We start from the raw sequence: 16,358 nt of genomic DNA, 5'->3' as shown, positions 1-16,358 counted from the left end.
TAATTAAAACAGCCTTAATCGTATGATTTTTTTCGTCTTTCAAATTGAACGAGTTTGTTATTGATTCTTAAATACTGCCATATTGGGTTATATTTTTGAATAAAAGCAGGGTCGTTTTTATTGCATCATTACAACCAGTTATTAATTCTGGATGGAGTTTTGTTCGTGTATTTTTAGTGTCGCAAAATATGTGATTGCCAAATCATTTTAAATGATTTGAATTCCTTTTTATATTTGAAATGCACCTTTGCACACCAATTTTATTTAATTGGTACTTGTGAGGATGTTAATTTATATACGTTTTTGTACTTCGAATTGCTTTGTTCAGCAGTAACAAAATAGATCAGTGTAACTCCGTGTTATTCGATATTGATATATGTATTATATATGGCCAACCAGAAATCCGAATTTGCCAACTAGCATTTCTGAGTAAATAAGTAATATTTATCATTGTTGGATAGTTAGGATTAGATTTGTCTGGAGCAAGGAATCTTGCAATGTCCCCTATTAGCTTGACTTGCAATTGCAGGTTTAGTTTTTTTTTTGCCTACAAATCACTGGAAGTGCTTGCTGATAGTTGTCCAGTGAGGTCAAAAAGATCGTGGTACCTTGCTCAACATTGGGACAATTTGTGTATTTTCTTAATCAATGAGAATAAGTGACTGAAATAAATACAGATGTGGTGTCATCTGGTTTCCATCAGTGAGACATAATAGCCCAGATCATCTGATAGGTGAAAGTGAAGACTGCAGATGCTGGAGATCAGAGTCAAGATTAGAGATTCCTGATGATTCCTGATGAAGGGCTTTTGCCTGAAACGTCGAATTTCCTGCTCCTCGGATGCTGCCTGACCTGCTGTGCTTTTCCAGCACCACTCTAATCAGATCTCCAGTTACTTACAGACTGGGATTACTCCAGAAGATGTGCCATTGAATTCTTTGGAAGTCCCAGTGCAAGGACTCCATGGGAATTGATGAATTTGAACTTTTGGTCGGCAATGCTTTGCTCCGAGGGCCCACAAAAATGTCTCCAACTCTCAGTTATAGTAGGAGACTTTGGAGAATATAGGCCTACCTACTCAAATGGTTACCCTGGAAATGTTGAAACATGAGGAAATCTGGTCTAAATCTTAATAACTATCCAGCTGAATCCCTAACCTGACCTCTCAATCACTCACACTGATTTCCCCAATTACTCCTGCAACGGTCCCAGCTTACCTCAGGGCACACCAACTACCCTGCCTAATTGTCCAACTCACCCCGACTTACCCCCAACGGACCCAACCTAATTGTCCCCAACTTGACTACCTAGCATCTCACCCACTCTTCCAAACTATCCACTGCACTCATCAGTAACCTTAGCCATCCTTAGTACTCAATAACCCTTAATCATTTACCTCACCTACCGTAACACCTCACTAAACCTACTCCCTTACCTACTAACTCCTTTACTTTATATTTTTACGTCATCCACACTTACCCGTTACACATTTGCCATCTTTCTGTGCTCTTCAGAGAAAGGTTGGAACTTTTGGCCTTGTAGAAAGCAGCAGCTAGTGCTTTAAGAAGAGGACATGGTGTGTCTTATCTGAAGCAGTTCCATTTCAGACACACTCCAGATTTCTGGGGAATCCAGGAATAAAAGCAGGACCAGAAATGTAGTGGAGAAAAGTATGAGTGGAGTGACAATATGACAACGACTGCCAATCCTCAAAAAATTCAGGCCAATCATACTTTTAGCTTTTTTTTCAGCTCTCCATGTGACTGTAGATTGACAGATTGATACATCGTTACTCAGCACATGACTGTAATATGACAGTGAATCCAGCACCATGGGATACATACTCATATAACAAGTTCTTTATGAATAATATAAATGCTTGTCGTCATTTTTTCTCTAAAAAGTCTCTAAATAAATATTAAAATTCCAACAATTAACATTTTTTCTATTAACTAAAGTAGATTGATAATTAACTTTTATAAATAAACTGAACACCTAAGAATATTTTATTGCTTAGTTTCTGTTCTTAAGTCCATTATTTGTTGTGTGGCTTGGGTGATGGAATGCTGTGTGTCCATTTTGTGGATTTGGTATTCATCGCTTTCAGTGATGAATGGCCAGGCTGCACAGGCAATATTGCTTTTGTTACTCCTAGTGTGTAGCAGTTTTGCTCAATGTTATTGATTTTGTGTCAGTTGCTGGTGACATTGCTGATGATGTACTTCTTGCTGGTTCATGATGCTGCTGACATTGTTGCTGAACTTTTCTACATTTCCAGTTCAGGATTCTAGATTTTCAGGATGGGATTATGTATGTGTACAGTTTGCCCTTGCAATTACTCAGGCATGGATTGAAAATCTTTGTTGAAGTATTGATATCCACCTACCTGTGAATAAGTGAGTTGACCAGGAGACCAGGAAGGAGTCTTGTACTTTCTTCCATTCAATTATTCCAAAGATAATTTTATAAAAACCTTGAGAGTTATAGATCAGAGTTGTAATAAAGCAAGATTGGTGTCTTTGTTTGATTTTCATTTTTCCATGAGTGTTCGAGTGACCATTTGGACATATTTATTGGTAATCCTTTGTCCTCTTTGGGAACGTAGTGCTGCTGTTGAACTTTGTGTAATACTGTTGGTATTTTTAAAGTGTCCTGTTTATCACATCCTTCATAATAGACTCCCATTATTTTCCCATCTACTAATGTTAGGCTAACAGGTCTGTAATTCTGGTTTTCTCTCGTCCTTCTTTTCAAAATAGTGGGTTACATTTGCCGTCCTCTAATTTTCTGCGACTGTTCCAGAATCTATAGATTTTTAGCAGATTAAAAACCAAAAAAATCTATTTCCATGACCTATTTTCTTTAGTACCCTGGGATGTAGATTATTAGGCCCTGAGGTGTTTTCAACTTTCAGCCCCATTAATTTTTCTAACACTTTTTTTCTTTGATACTAGTTTTCGTCAATTCTTCATTCCCAAAAATACTTGTTTCCCTATCACTTCTTTAAAGACAGAACAAAGGTTGGTGCTTAATTGCTCAATCATTTTTCTTCTCTATTATCAATTCTCCCAATTCAGACTGTACATTTTGCCTACATTTGTCTTCATTAATCCTTATCTTTTTACATACTTACAGAAGCTTTCATCATCTACTTTTATGTTCCTTGCAAGTTTGTTCTCATGCTCTATTTATTCCCTCTTAATTAACCTTTTGGTTAATTCATCCAATTCAGTAACCAGTTCCTGCTTCTTCCCCATACCCTTTGTTCCCTTTAGACTCAAGAACTATGTCTAACTCCTTGAAAACATTCAATGTTTTGACTTCGGTTGCTTTCTGTGGCAGAGAATTCCACGGGCTCACCACTCTCCAGATGATGACATTTCTGTTCATCTCAGCTCTATCCTTAGACTGTGACTCCTGGTTCTACACTCTTTGGTTTTCGATAATATCCTTCTTGTGATTACTCTCTGCAGGCCTGTTAGAATTTTATAGATTCCATGAGGTTCCCCCATTCTTCTAATCTCCACTGAATATATCCTAACTGATTCAGTTTTTCTTCATACATCAGTCAAGTCATCCCAAGAATCAGTCTGGTAAACCTTCATTCCATTCCCTGCATAGTCAGAACATCCTTCCTCAGATAAGGAGACAAAAACTATACACAATATTCCAGGTATGGTCTCACCAATGCCTTGTGCAATTGCAGCAAGACAACTCTCCTGTTATACTCAAATCCTCTCACTATGAAGGACAAAATACCATTTGCCTTCTCCACAGCCTATTGCACCTGAATGGATACTTTCAGCAACTGGTGTGCAAGGACACCCAGGTCTGTTGCTGCTCCCCTTTTCCCAATCCATTCCCATTCAGATAATAATAAGCCTTCCTTTATATTACCAATGTGAATAACCTGACATGTTATATTTCAGCTGCCATGCATTTGCTCACTCGCTGAATTTGTCCACATTACACTGAATTATCTCTGCATCCTTCTCATAATTCACCCTTCCACCCAACATCGTGTCATCTGCAACCTTGGAGATATTATGATTAGTTCCCTCATCTAATCATTCATGTATATTGTGAATAGCTGGGGTCCAAGCACTGATCCCTGCAGTACCCCACTAGTCACTGCCTACCTTTTGGAAAAAGACTCATTTATCCTATTTTGTGTTTCTTGTCAGCCAACCAATCCTCTGTCCATTTCAGTACACTACCTCAATCCCATGCACTTTAATTTTAACATACTAATCTGTTTTATGAGAGGCCTTATAGAAAACCTTCTGAAAGTCCAAGTAAACCATATCTACTGGCATCCCCTTATCAACTCAGTTAATTACATCCTCAGAAAAATTCCAGAATTTTGTCGGGCATCATTTCCGTTTTGTAAATCCATGCTGACTCTGTTTTCCAAGTGCTCTACTATTAAAACTTTGGTAATGGGGAAAATGTCCATTACAAATGTCAAGTTAAACAGTGTGTAATCTACAATATAAACTTCCCTGTTTTCTCTCTAAAAAATTTTAAATAGTGGGATTACATTAGCAACACTCGAATCCATTGGAAGTGTTACAGAATTGGACAGAGAGATTCCATGATGAAAATCTAAGACGGTTTCATTAGAGCTTAATGCTACAGCTATTCACTTAAAAATCAGTCATGTTGCAGGCAACGACAGTCCGGTAGCCAATGCTTCATCAAGAGCAAATATGGAAGAAAATGTATTGTGATCAAAATGAACTTGTGTAGAAAATGGCTATTATGAAAACCTTTTGTAAATTTAATGTAAATAGATTATTGCTGTCAATGTAAAAAAGCAATATCAAGAACTTACATTTTGGTAGAAATTGAAAATGCCTCATAAGGAATTTATTTGGGTAGGAGAAGTGTAATATGAGCTTGTCAGTTGGGAAATTGGCTTCCATACTAGAGGAAAAAATTATTTCAGTAATCATTTCTGTGGAAGTGATTTTTTTTTTAAGAGCTCAGTGAGTCGTGTTTGAACAGTGACTTCAAAGATTTCCAAGAAAGCATTTTATTAAGCAAAGCAACTTCACCTGAAACGTGGTGGTCAATTGTTCAATGTTTAAAAAGTAGAACTACAGAATGACCACAGCACGACAAATGGTCAATGGCCAGAATGAGGCCTCATTTACATAAAGAGTTCCATGTCAGTGGAAGAACAGTTTGTGCAGTTTTCAGGTTGGAAAGGTGTATTTTATTATTTCAGCAGTTCAAGGAAAAGACCCTTTTAAGGTTCAGCAGAAAGAGTTGTGAGTTCATGTTTTTCTGTGTCTGGGACAAAAAAGAGCAATGGAGAGAATCACATCTGGTAAATGTACAGAAAATCACTAAAACGAAATGCTTGCAACTTCAGTTTAATAAGAAATTAAAGAGTTAATATAAGAGTAACATTTCACTGGGATTGAAGGACTCTAAAGGATATTGCTGGGAAAGGATTTGTATATTTTTGGCTGTTTATTGTCTTTCTAAATTGTCTTTTTTTTTGTATGTTATGAACTTGGGTTTGTTCTTAAAATAACATTTGGAATATTGTATGAGTATAGGGGGTGACTCAGAGTCACATTAACAAAATTGTACAAATAAAACTTAAAATATACCAACCAAGCAAGTTTTGAGAAGGTTTGTAGCTCAGGTTGAGGTTTTGGATGTAGGTTTGCTTGATGAGCTGGAAGATTGATTTCCAGATGTTTCGTCACCCTACTCGGTGACATCTTCAGTGGGCCTCAAGCGAAGCTCTGCTGATAATTCCTGCTTTCTATTTATATGTTTGGGTTTCTTTGGGTTGGTGATGTTTTTCCTCTGGTGAAGTCACTTCCTGTTCCTTTTCTCAGGGGGTGGTAGATGGCGTCTAACTTGGTGTGTTTGTTAATAGAGTTCCGGTTGGAATGCCATTCTTCTAGGAAATCTCACGCTTGTCTTTGTTTGCCTTGTCATAGGATGGATGTATTGTCCCAGTCGAAGTGGTGTCCTTCCTCATCTGAATGTAAGGATACTAGTGAGAGAGGGTCATCTGGCTAGTTTTCTGTCCGTTTGTCCAATGCATTGTTTGTTACAGTCCTTGTACGGTATTTTGTAAATGACATTAGTTTTGGTTGTTGTGTGTATAGGGTCCTTCAAGTTCATTAGCTGCAGTTTTAGTGTGTTGGTGGGTTTGTGGGCTACCATGATGCCAAGGGGTCTGAGTAGTCTGGCAGTCATTTCTGAGATGTCTGTGATGTAGTTAGACTCCATCTACCACCCCCTGAGAAAAGGAACAGGAAGTGACTTCACCACAAGAAATAACATCACCAACCCAAAGAAACCCAAACATATAAATAGCAGGAATTTTCAGCAGTGCTTCACCGGAGTCCCACTGAAGATGTTACCTAGTAGGGTGATGAAACATCTGGAAATGAATCTTCCAGCTCAGCAAGCAAACCTACATCCAATACCAAACCAAGCTCTGAAATCTGACTTGTCCAGTAAGCAGTCAGGATTGTAGCTAAGTGTGGGCTCTTGGTGGGACAGAAATTTGTTGAATTTAAGAGGGATCTGTGAATCTTAGTTCTATGTGGGAGACCTATTGCAGTAACAGGAATGCCTAAGCAATTCTGAGTAAGGGGTGTATCACTAAAGAAGTGGATATTAAAACTGTAGTAATACAGATGGTGCAAGTTCTACTCGAACCTCCTCTGAAGGGACTTGAACAGTCAAGATTGGTCAGTTCCATGATTATTGAGAGAGACTCTCGCTACTGGAAGTTTTATAAATTTTATCTCAAAAGAAGAGGTATTTGCTTATTTTTCTACACAAGGAGGTAAAGCAATAAAAAAATTAGAGTACTGCACTAAGCCAGTCTTTGATGCTGGCTGATGATGCAGTTTTTCTTCCAGTGGAACTAATGCACAAATAAGCATTAAATGGAGTTATAAATGGAGGTTACAAATCAGCTGTTTTAAATGGAGTTGGATTAAATAGCATCTTTGTAAATGGAGATGTTGCAGTCAAAGTAGTGTAACAAATCTTGATAGAAATAATTGATTTTATCTTGCGGAGTTACTGCTGTTTTAAGAATATTAGCCTCATTCAGGGTGTTGGAAATCTAGTAGAACTAAAAGAATCTGAGATGCTACAGGAGAAACATCCTGAGTTGTTTCCTGGTTATGTTGTCTTCACTAGGTCTTATGCCATACATTAGATAAGAAGAGGAAGAATCCATGAAAAAGATGATATAGAAGTTCGGTTATTTGACACTATTTTTCAAAAGCTAAACAGAAAAGATGAAGGAAAAGACAACGAAACTGACATGTTTCACCCAGCGTCTTTGACAGAAATGCAACAGATGGAGCCTGAATTGAGAAAGCCTAATCAGAAATTGAACTAATATCATAGCCCTAAAAACCTGCTGATTAGTTTTGGGCAGTAGTCTTTTAGGTGGTAGTTCCATCTGAGTATCACAAAATTCTCCGAGCAGCTCACAAAATTTCAATAGCAGGTCACATAAGTATCATAAAAATATAGGCTAATAGACTAAAACATTTTTATTGGCCAGTGTAGTAATTGTAACCAGGGACAGATGGATCTCATTGACTATGAGATCCTTGATTGCGGTTGTTAACCTGAGCCAATCAGGGATCCATAGCTGACAGAGATAAACAGGAGATTCAGTGAGTCTCCTCATTCTAGGGACTGGCTCTGAGCTGGCAAATCAGAGCCAGTGTACTGTCCACATGTAAATAAGAGTGACTTGGTGACAGGATACCACCCTCTGTGCAGTTATTTCAGAGGCAATGGGAGAAAACAGTGTGCTGCTGAAAAAACATTGCTTGTGACAGTCACCTTTAAGTTGGGATAAGCATTTCTGGCATCGTACCTTTATTTGGGAAACTTAACTCATCGATCCTGTTGTCGAAGACTGGGCCCAATATGCGTTACTTTGTCTGGGCAAATCACATTGGTGAAGATGAAAAGCAATAATTAATCCTTCTGACTGCTTGTAGACCTGTAGCATTTTTGGTTTTTAGGAGCTTAACTTTCCCTGAGGTGCCAGATAGCAAAATCTTTCAAGCGTCGCCAGATTTAGTTAAGGAGTATTATGACCCCAAGCCTCCTCTAATTCTGATACGCTATCAGTTTTTTAACAGCTGTTCAAGAACCAGGGAAATCCGCGTCAGGATTTTTGAGGTTAAGATGACTGGCAGAGGCATGTGAATTTGGGTTAACCCTGTATAAGATGCTGAGAGACTGTTTTGTATGTGGGATTAATGATGTAAACATGCAAAAGCACTGACTAGCCAGTCCTTTCACAGGCTGAATGTTCTTGGTCATTGTGGATGCCCATTCAAGGTGGTTGGATGTGCATTGAGTTCATTTGGCAAACTCAAGGATTGAAAAACTGTGATCATAGTTCGCAATACACGGAATCTCAGAAACATTGGTCGTGGACAATTTACCAGCAGAGATTTTGAGTAATTTCTAAAGTTGAATGGCATTTGGCATGTTCAGACAGCTCAAAACAATCCATCGTCCAAACATTGAAGGCAGGCTTAAAGAAACACCCTACAGCTTCACTCAATACCAAATTGTTCTGGTTCATATTTGATTATAGGACAACCCCTCATGCAACTGCAGGGATAGCTCCAGCAGAGTTTCTCATGGAGAGAAAACTCCACACCAGATTAAGCCTGATATTCCTGGACCTGGGAGGAGGGTGAAACGGCAGCAGTAATGCCAATGCCAGCCACATGCGTACTCTGAGCGCAAGAGGTAGTTTACTTAAGGGGATAAAGTTTGGTATCGAAACCATGGAAATAACTCTGCATGGGTACGAGGTGAGGTCGATGTGAGGTCAGGTCCCGTGACATACAAAGTCCAAGTAGGTGAGATGATCCTGACCAAACATGTGGATCATATGATGGCTGTTACCTCACAAATTGTGCTGGAGCAAAACATATCTAACCCCTCAGAACAGTCAGAAATACCATTAGAAACAGTGAGTTCTCCCCCTTCCTCTAACATCAAAGAAACACCGTAGTCCAAGATGGATGCTTCGCTACCGTTACCCCCTGAAGAAGAGGAAGCTCTCCTGAGATGCTCCAGATGCAAGAGAAGAGCTACGGTCCGGTATATGCCACCTCCGTCCAAGTCAGAGGAATTGGACCTTGGACGACAATGTACTGGAAGAAGCTACAAGAAAAAGAACAGGTCTACATCCCTGGACGTAGTGAGGGAGGGATGTAATGATTGGAACACGGGCCAGGTAGATCTCATTGACTATGAAATCCGTGATGGGAGTTGTTAATCAGGGCCAAGCAGAGAGCCTTGGCTGACAGAGAATGATTCAGAAGATCGCACTATTCTAGGGACTGGCTCTGAGCTAGCTGGTCAGAGCTCATGTACTGTGCACATGTAAATAAAGAGTGACTTGGTGGCAGGATGCTGGTCTGTGTTAACTTATTTCACTAGAATTACTAAAACCTTGGTGAAATTTTTCCAGACATGCCAACCGTACTGTCTTCCTCATATTTACCCAAATAGCTAATGTTCTGTTGTCAGTTCTTCATTTGTTTGTTCAAGCTTTTAAGTTTCAGCCTCATCTACACCTGTGACGTTATGAACTTGCCCTTTTCAATCAATTCTTTTTATAATTCAGGATTTGCAAAGTCCCAAATAAATTAATCCAGGAGCCTTTAATCTGCATTCTTGTATTTACATTTTCTGGTTGCATCGTCTAATAGTTTTAAGAAATTGGCAACAACTTCACCTAATTCCTGCTGCAAGCTTTAAAGTGCATATCAGTAGATCTGATGGCTTGATTTTTGCTGCAGAGGAACATTGAATGTTTCAAAAGTTCTACATGACTTGGCTACTACTGCACTGTCTGAACTTATTTCCCAGCTGTTAAACAAAATTAACTATTTCTCTCATACCAAAAAAGAATGTAGCCATAACTTTTTGTTAGTAATACTTTTTTAGAAAGTGACTGAACGGTAGTCTTTTGTTCAAACTTCTCACATGTCTTTATTGACATCATCAGCCTTTAATTTTCACAGGCTGGAGCTGTGTGATTATTGCTACTGCAGTGTCTATTTTAGATTTGCTCGTTTCACCTATTTCTCTCTCATTGCCGACTTGATTTTCAATTTAATTCAGCATTAAACTTGTTTTGAAATGTTTAGTTTTTTACTTGCAAATAACTGCTGCCACAATGTTATATCTTTTGGTTCCCAAAAGTTAAAATAAGAGTCAACATAGTGCATGTTCATACACTATTTATTTCAGCACTTGGTGTTGCTGGTGAACTGATAGACTGGTGTGTTCTTACTCAGGACATGGCTCAGATTGACAGTAAATGTCACTACAAACTCACATGAAAATTAGTTTCTAGTTCTTTAACAGTGAAGGACTGAATATTGGGAACAAAGCATCTCTTTAACTAATAAGATTAAATGACTGAAAAGTAAGTACGATATGGACTTATGTAAAAGTTGCACATCTAAGACTACATTTCCAAATTATGCTATCTCATACAGATTACCACTCCACTCCTATTAAACAAAGAAAGAGTTCCACATATCTGACAGGTGATTCTGATCAGGGTTCCTTCAGAAAGTGGAGCAGTACTTCCGTTTCATAATTCAATCATAGTGCAGAAGAGTAAAGGGAAGGCAAACCATTTTTGCTTTTTCACAGTAGACAGCTGCTTTTTTTTTTAAAGTTACTGAATGAAAACAGCCATGTTGACAGCCGCAGTCAAAAAGTATATGAGGTAAGTGTGAGGTTTGAATGCTGGGAAAGGTAAGATGCCAGATAGGTGGAGAGGACAGGATGCCAACTGCACAGGGCATTAAGTGCATAGGGAGGCCATGTGGATAAGGTGTTGCAGGTAATTAGGGGGCAAGGCACACGGTGGCAAGGGGGCCAGATGGAGTCTGTCAAGCCTGGATGTGTTGGGCCCTGCAGATGGCTGCAGAGGGTAGGATCCAGTGGCGATGAGGGTCTGGGACAGGGGTAGAGGGAGAATCAGATTGGAAAGGAAATGTCAAGTCCACTACTGGGGGTGCGGGGGCATGGAGGTTGCGGGGTTCAAAGTGGGTGAGTGCGGTTGGGTCCAGAGTGAGGGAAAGCTTTTTGGAGAAATTGAAAATCATTCTCACTCATCCCTGACTAGTAGAGTTGCCAATCCAGATACTGATCCAGCCGACCCACCTCTGAAAAGTACTGCGCAAGGAACTAGAAATATTTTGTATTTTGACATAATGTGTTGACATGTGTCTGAGCAGCCATGATCAGTGCTATGCTATTCAATGATTTTATTATGTATGCACCAGGGTGTGTTTATTTTCAACTTGAGTATATACAGTATTTATTTTTCAGTCATTTAAACTCATTGGTTTAGGTAGATGCTTTTTCCCCCAATATTCAATGCCATATTATTGTAAAGAGCTAGGTACTAATTTTTATATGAGCAGGTGGTAAGTACAAAGAGTTTAGCTAAAAAATCAGTTTGACTTTTACACAGGATAGGTTATTATTTGAGTATATATGGTATTGGAAAGACTGAGAGTCTTTGGCACAAAAGCAAATTAGACTAAAGAATTTGAAAAGTTTTTTTTTTAGAAATGCTTTTCAATCTGTTAAAACAGCTCACACCCTAAGGAGATCAGATGCCATGGTTCTATTCATTTTCTGAACAAAATTTGATTGACAGTCATGAACAATTGAAAGGCAATTTGAAAGGCATTTGTTAATTATTTTCTGTTTTGCATTAATGTGCATTAATGTGCAAATATGTCAACTTGATGAAAATAATGGATATTAAGTGCAAGTTGTTTTGTGAAGCTGACTATGGAGCAATCCAAATTAGCCAGCAATTTGTGGGGCAGCTATTTCACACTACAAATCCTGGCAATTTATACTGGTTGTACCCTTTGTTTCATAGAAAAACTTGGTCTCGGGTCTCAATACTTGTATTTAACCAATATGTGACGGTAGTTATTTTATTCATAAAATAGTAGGTCTGCAGAGTGTTGGCAGAGTGTTGTGAATATTTTTGACCATTTGAGTAAAGTACTTCCTTGGTTATGAAAAGACAATAGATGTTAAGTACACATACACATAATCTACCTTTTTATTTGTGTTTCATGAGTGTCTTATGACAGTTTCTCCTAAATTTATTGTGTGGTTAAATCTGTTGCACTGCAGTAATTCCTGTAGCCAGTGAGAAATTTGTAGTAGACAATTAATGAAACTATCAGCTTATGTTTCTGAGACTCTAGACATAACTACATTAAGCAATTGTCTTTCATTGACCAATGTTCTTCTACATAATAGAGTTCATGATCAAATTTAATTGAAAAATTGCTGGAATCAAACTTAATTAAAGTAGAAGTTGGTGTATATCATTTGTAGTTCCCCAAGACGACAATACATTTTGAAATTCTTTGCCACTGACCTGTAGAACATTAATTCTGATAAGGGGACAAGGCTGTTGTGGGAGAGTTCTGGCATTGTACATTTTTTATGCTTACAAAATTTATTATACTTATAAAATTTATTATACTTTATAGATATATATAAAACCAAATTATACAAAGAGCAATACTTAACAATATGAAATCAAACATTTACTTGTATTTACTAAAATGCTAACCATTGCAGGTAGTTGAATCTCTGAATTGTCCATCCACACAAGACACACTTTTTCTGGAAGACATTACCTTTTGAATACAGAGAATTATTTGGTGGAAGAGTTGATTGTAGCAATTTTGTGTGACGACATATTATGCAGAATCATTTTCTATATCTATCTGGTTCAATTAAATACAGAAATTGGTAAGTACAGTATATGCGTTATTCATAAACTATTTAATTTGTCAGTTGGTTTCGTATGGTTTATTGATTTTTTTTAAAAGAAAGCTGAGTTCTGAAGTGCAGTGGTAATGTCCCTACCTCTGAGCCAGGCAGCCCAGGTTCAAGTCTTACATTTTGACACATCTCTGGAGCAGGTATCTGAACAGGTTTATTAACAACAAAAATAGCTGATTTCTTACACTGCTTATGGTGCATGTAATTTGTTGTTTATTAATTGAGTGATTGTTTAATTTGACAGGTTTATAAAATAAGGAGAAAAACTAGGTTCTTAACTCAGTTTTAATTGAGTCCACCTTTTGTGTGCTTTTTAAAAAAGATTCTGTTACTGTTACATTGCTCCTAGTGGCAGTGTCTATAGTCATTTGTAATTTAGGAAATTCTGTTGAATTCTTACTGGTCCAGGCGGTGAGTCGAGGAATGTGTCGTATTTTCATATTTCCTGACTGACTGACTGACTGACTGTTTCTCTTCTGTGGTTACAATTGTGCTCAGGTGTCCTGGAAGAAGTATCTCACAGTATCCACCAATACACTCAAAGCCTTTAGGTATAGGTTGGCATAGGGGGGCCTAGGATGTATTACTTTTATCCATCGTTTTCACTTAGTTTTCTGTCCCCACCACCTAATTTCCTACTTTATTTTATTTTTGTTATACTGCTCCTGGTGGCTTTATGTGTCTATTTGTTTGTCAGTAATTGGGTGTTTTATACATTTAGTGGTGTACTTATTTTGTTAACAAAGGGAGTTCTTCCCCAATGGAAATTAGTTTCTGAAAATGTTCCGGAAAAGAAAGGTGAAAACATACATTTGTACCATACAGCAGAAGTACTACTTACCTTGGTAATTTGCTGCCAAATTTACAGTATGGATATCACTATATAAAAAAAAGTCTAAACCTAGAACAACGAACAGTAGAGCTCTTCAGCCCACCAAGACAACACCAACACATGATGCCTTTCTAAATTAAATACATTTTGCCTCTTTTCAGTCTGTGTCCCTCTATTCTCTGCATATTCAACTATCTGTCAAGATGCCTCTTAAATGTTACATTTATATCCACCTCCACCACCTCTCTGACAGTGCTTTGCAGGATCTTACCACCCTTTTTGTAAAAAAAGACTTGTCTCTCTCATCTCCTTTAAATTTACCTTAAACCAAGTCCCTTGTAATTGGCACTTCGACCCCTGGGAAAAAGATTCTGAATATCCATTCTATCAGTGTCTCGCATAATTTAGTAAACTATCATTTCGACCATCATTCTTTGCTCAATTAAAAAAAAACAAGATTGTCCAATCTCTCCTTGTAGCTAATACCCTCCAAATCAGACAACATTCTGGTTAACTGTTATTGTACTCTGTCCAAAGCCTCCATATCCTGGTGTGGCAACCAGAACTGTACACAATACTCCAATTGTGGCCTTACTAAAGACCTGTACAACTGTAACGTGACTTGCTAGTTTTTATATTCTATGCCCTGACCGATGAGGGCAAGCATGCCATGTGCCTTCTTGACCACCTTACTCACTTATATTGTCATTTTCAAGGAACTGTGGACTTGTATACCTAGATCCCTCTGTATGTTGGTGCAGAGGTTCTGCCATTTACTATATACTTTTCTCCTGCATGAGACCTTCTAAAATGCATCACCTTGTATTTGTCCAATCAAACTTAAATCTGCCATTTCTTTAGCCAAGCCTCCAGCCTATCTATATCCTGCCATATCTTTCTGTCTTACTGTCTGTAGCTCCCCCCAATCTTTGTGTCATCTGTAAACTTACTAATCATGTCATCTATGTTTTCCAAATCAATGTAAAAAAAACAATAGGGGACCCAGCATTGATCCCTGCAGAACACCAGTCAGAAAAAAAAACACCCTTCCACTGCCTTCTCTGTCTTCCATGACTAAACCAGTTTTCTAGGATAAAGTGAGGACTGCAGATGCTGGAGATTAGAGCTGAAAATGTGTTGCTGGAAAAGCGCAGCAGGTCAGGCAGCATCCAAGGCTGCACCGTGGATGCTGCCTGACCTGCTAAACCAGTTTTCTATCCATCTTACCTGTTCATTGTGGATTCCATGTGATATCACCTTTTGTTATCAGTCTACCATGAGGGACCTTGTCAAAAGTCTAGCTAAAGTTCATATTAGACAACCTCTACTGCCCTGTCCTTATCAATGATCGTTGTCACTTCCTGAAAACTCAAGTTTGTGAGACACAACCTTCCCATTCTGCCTACTGCTAATAAATTCAAATTTTTCCAAATGAGAGTAAATTCTATCTTTAAGAATTTTCTCTAATAATTTCTCTACCGCTGACATAATTTCCCAGCTTATCCCTGTTATCCTTTTTAAGTAAAGGAATAACATTGGCTATTCTCCAATCCTCAGGGACCTCTCCTTTTAACTAAAGAGGGATGTAAAGATTTCATACAAGGCCCCAGCAATTTCCTTACCTGCCTCCCTCAACATTCTGGGATAGATTCCATCAGGTCCTGGAGACCTATTAACTTAATGCTTTTCAAAAACACCCAATGTCTCTGTTTTTACCCCAATATAAAAAAGATGACTGCAGATGCTGGAAACCAGATTCTGGATTAGTGGTGCTGGAAGAGCACAGCAGTTCAGGCAGCATCCAAGGAGCTTCGAAGGGCTGATGAAGGGCTTTTGCCTGAAACGTCGATTTCGAAGCTCCTTGGATGCTGCCTGAACTGCAGTGCTCTTCCAGCACCACTAATCCAGAATCCTTTTTTATATTGACATGTCCTAGAATATCAACATACCCCTTCCAAGACTCGCCATCCTCTGGTTGCATGCATAAATTCCTTTCTTTGACCTTGAGTGTCACAGTCGTAGAATCATATGGCCAGGAAACAGACCCTGCCATCCAATCAATCCATGCTGACCATGTTCCCAAGCTAAACTTGTCCTGTCTGGCTGCGCTTGGCCCATATTCCTCCAAACCTTTCCCATTCATGGACTTATCCAAATGTCTTTTAAACATTGTAACTGTACCTGCATCCGTCATTTTCTCCGACAGTTATTCTAAACACAAGCCACTCTGTGTAAAAAAAAAAGTTGCCCCTCATATCCTTTTTAAATCTTTCTCCTCTCACTTTAAAAATATGCTTCCTAGTTTTAAACTTGCACGCCCTCAGGGAAAAATCCCTTGTCATTCACTTTATTTATGCCCCTTGTGATTTTATAAATCTCAAAAAGGTAGCACTTCAACATCCTACACTTCAGCGAAATATGTCCCAGTCTTTCCAGTGTATTTTTGTATCTCAAACCCTCCATTCCTGGCAAAATCCTAGTAAATCTTTTCTGAACCCTCTCCAGTTTAGTAAGATTTTTTAAATAGCAAGGCGACCAGAACTGCTCATAGTGCCAGAAGAGACCTCTCCAACATCCTGCACAACCTCAACGTAATGTTCCAATTCCAATACTCCGAAGTCTGAGCAGTGAAGGCAAGTGTGCTAAGCACCTTCTT

General features: G+C 38.5%; 1 protein-coding gene across 5 annotated transcripts in view; it reads left to right on the top strand.

Annotated features, from left to right (window-relative positions):
• lnx2a (ligand of numb-protein X 2a) overlaps positions 1–16,358 on the top strand; it is a 112,643-nt gene that overhangs the window by 902 nt on the left and 95,383 nt on the right. The window contains exon 2 of one of the 5 annotated variants that reach the window (XM_087988194.1): positions 12,664–12,837. The exons of the other annotated variants lie outside the window; for them this stretch is intronic. The gene's annotated coding sequence lies outside the window, so the exon portion shown is untranslated. The remainder of the gene's footprint in view (positions 1–12,663; positions 12,838–16,358) is intronic. 5 annotated transcript variants of the gene reach the window in all.

This window comes from Chiloscyllium plagiosum, unplaced genomic scaffold, assembly GCF_037043375.1.
Source record: "Chiloscyllium plagiosum isolate Xiang-an unplaced genomic scaffold, Cpla_swu_hap1 HiC_scaffold_6, whole genome shotgun sequence".
Classification (NCBI taxonomy): Eukaryota; Metazoa; Chordata; class Chondrichthyes; order Orectolobiformes; family Hemiscylliidae; genus Chiloscyllium; species Chiloscyllium plagiosum.
Note: the sequence above shows the minus strand (reverse complement) of the source record. Positions and strands in the feature narration are given on the sequence as shown.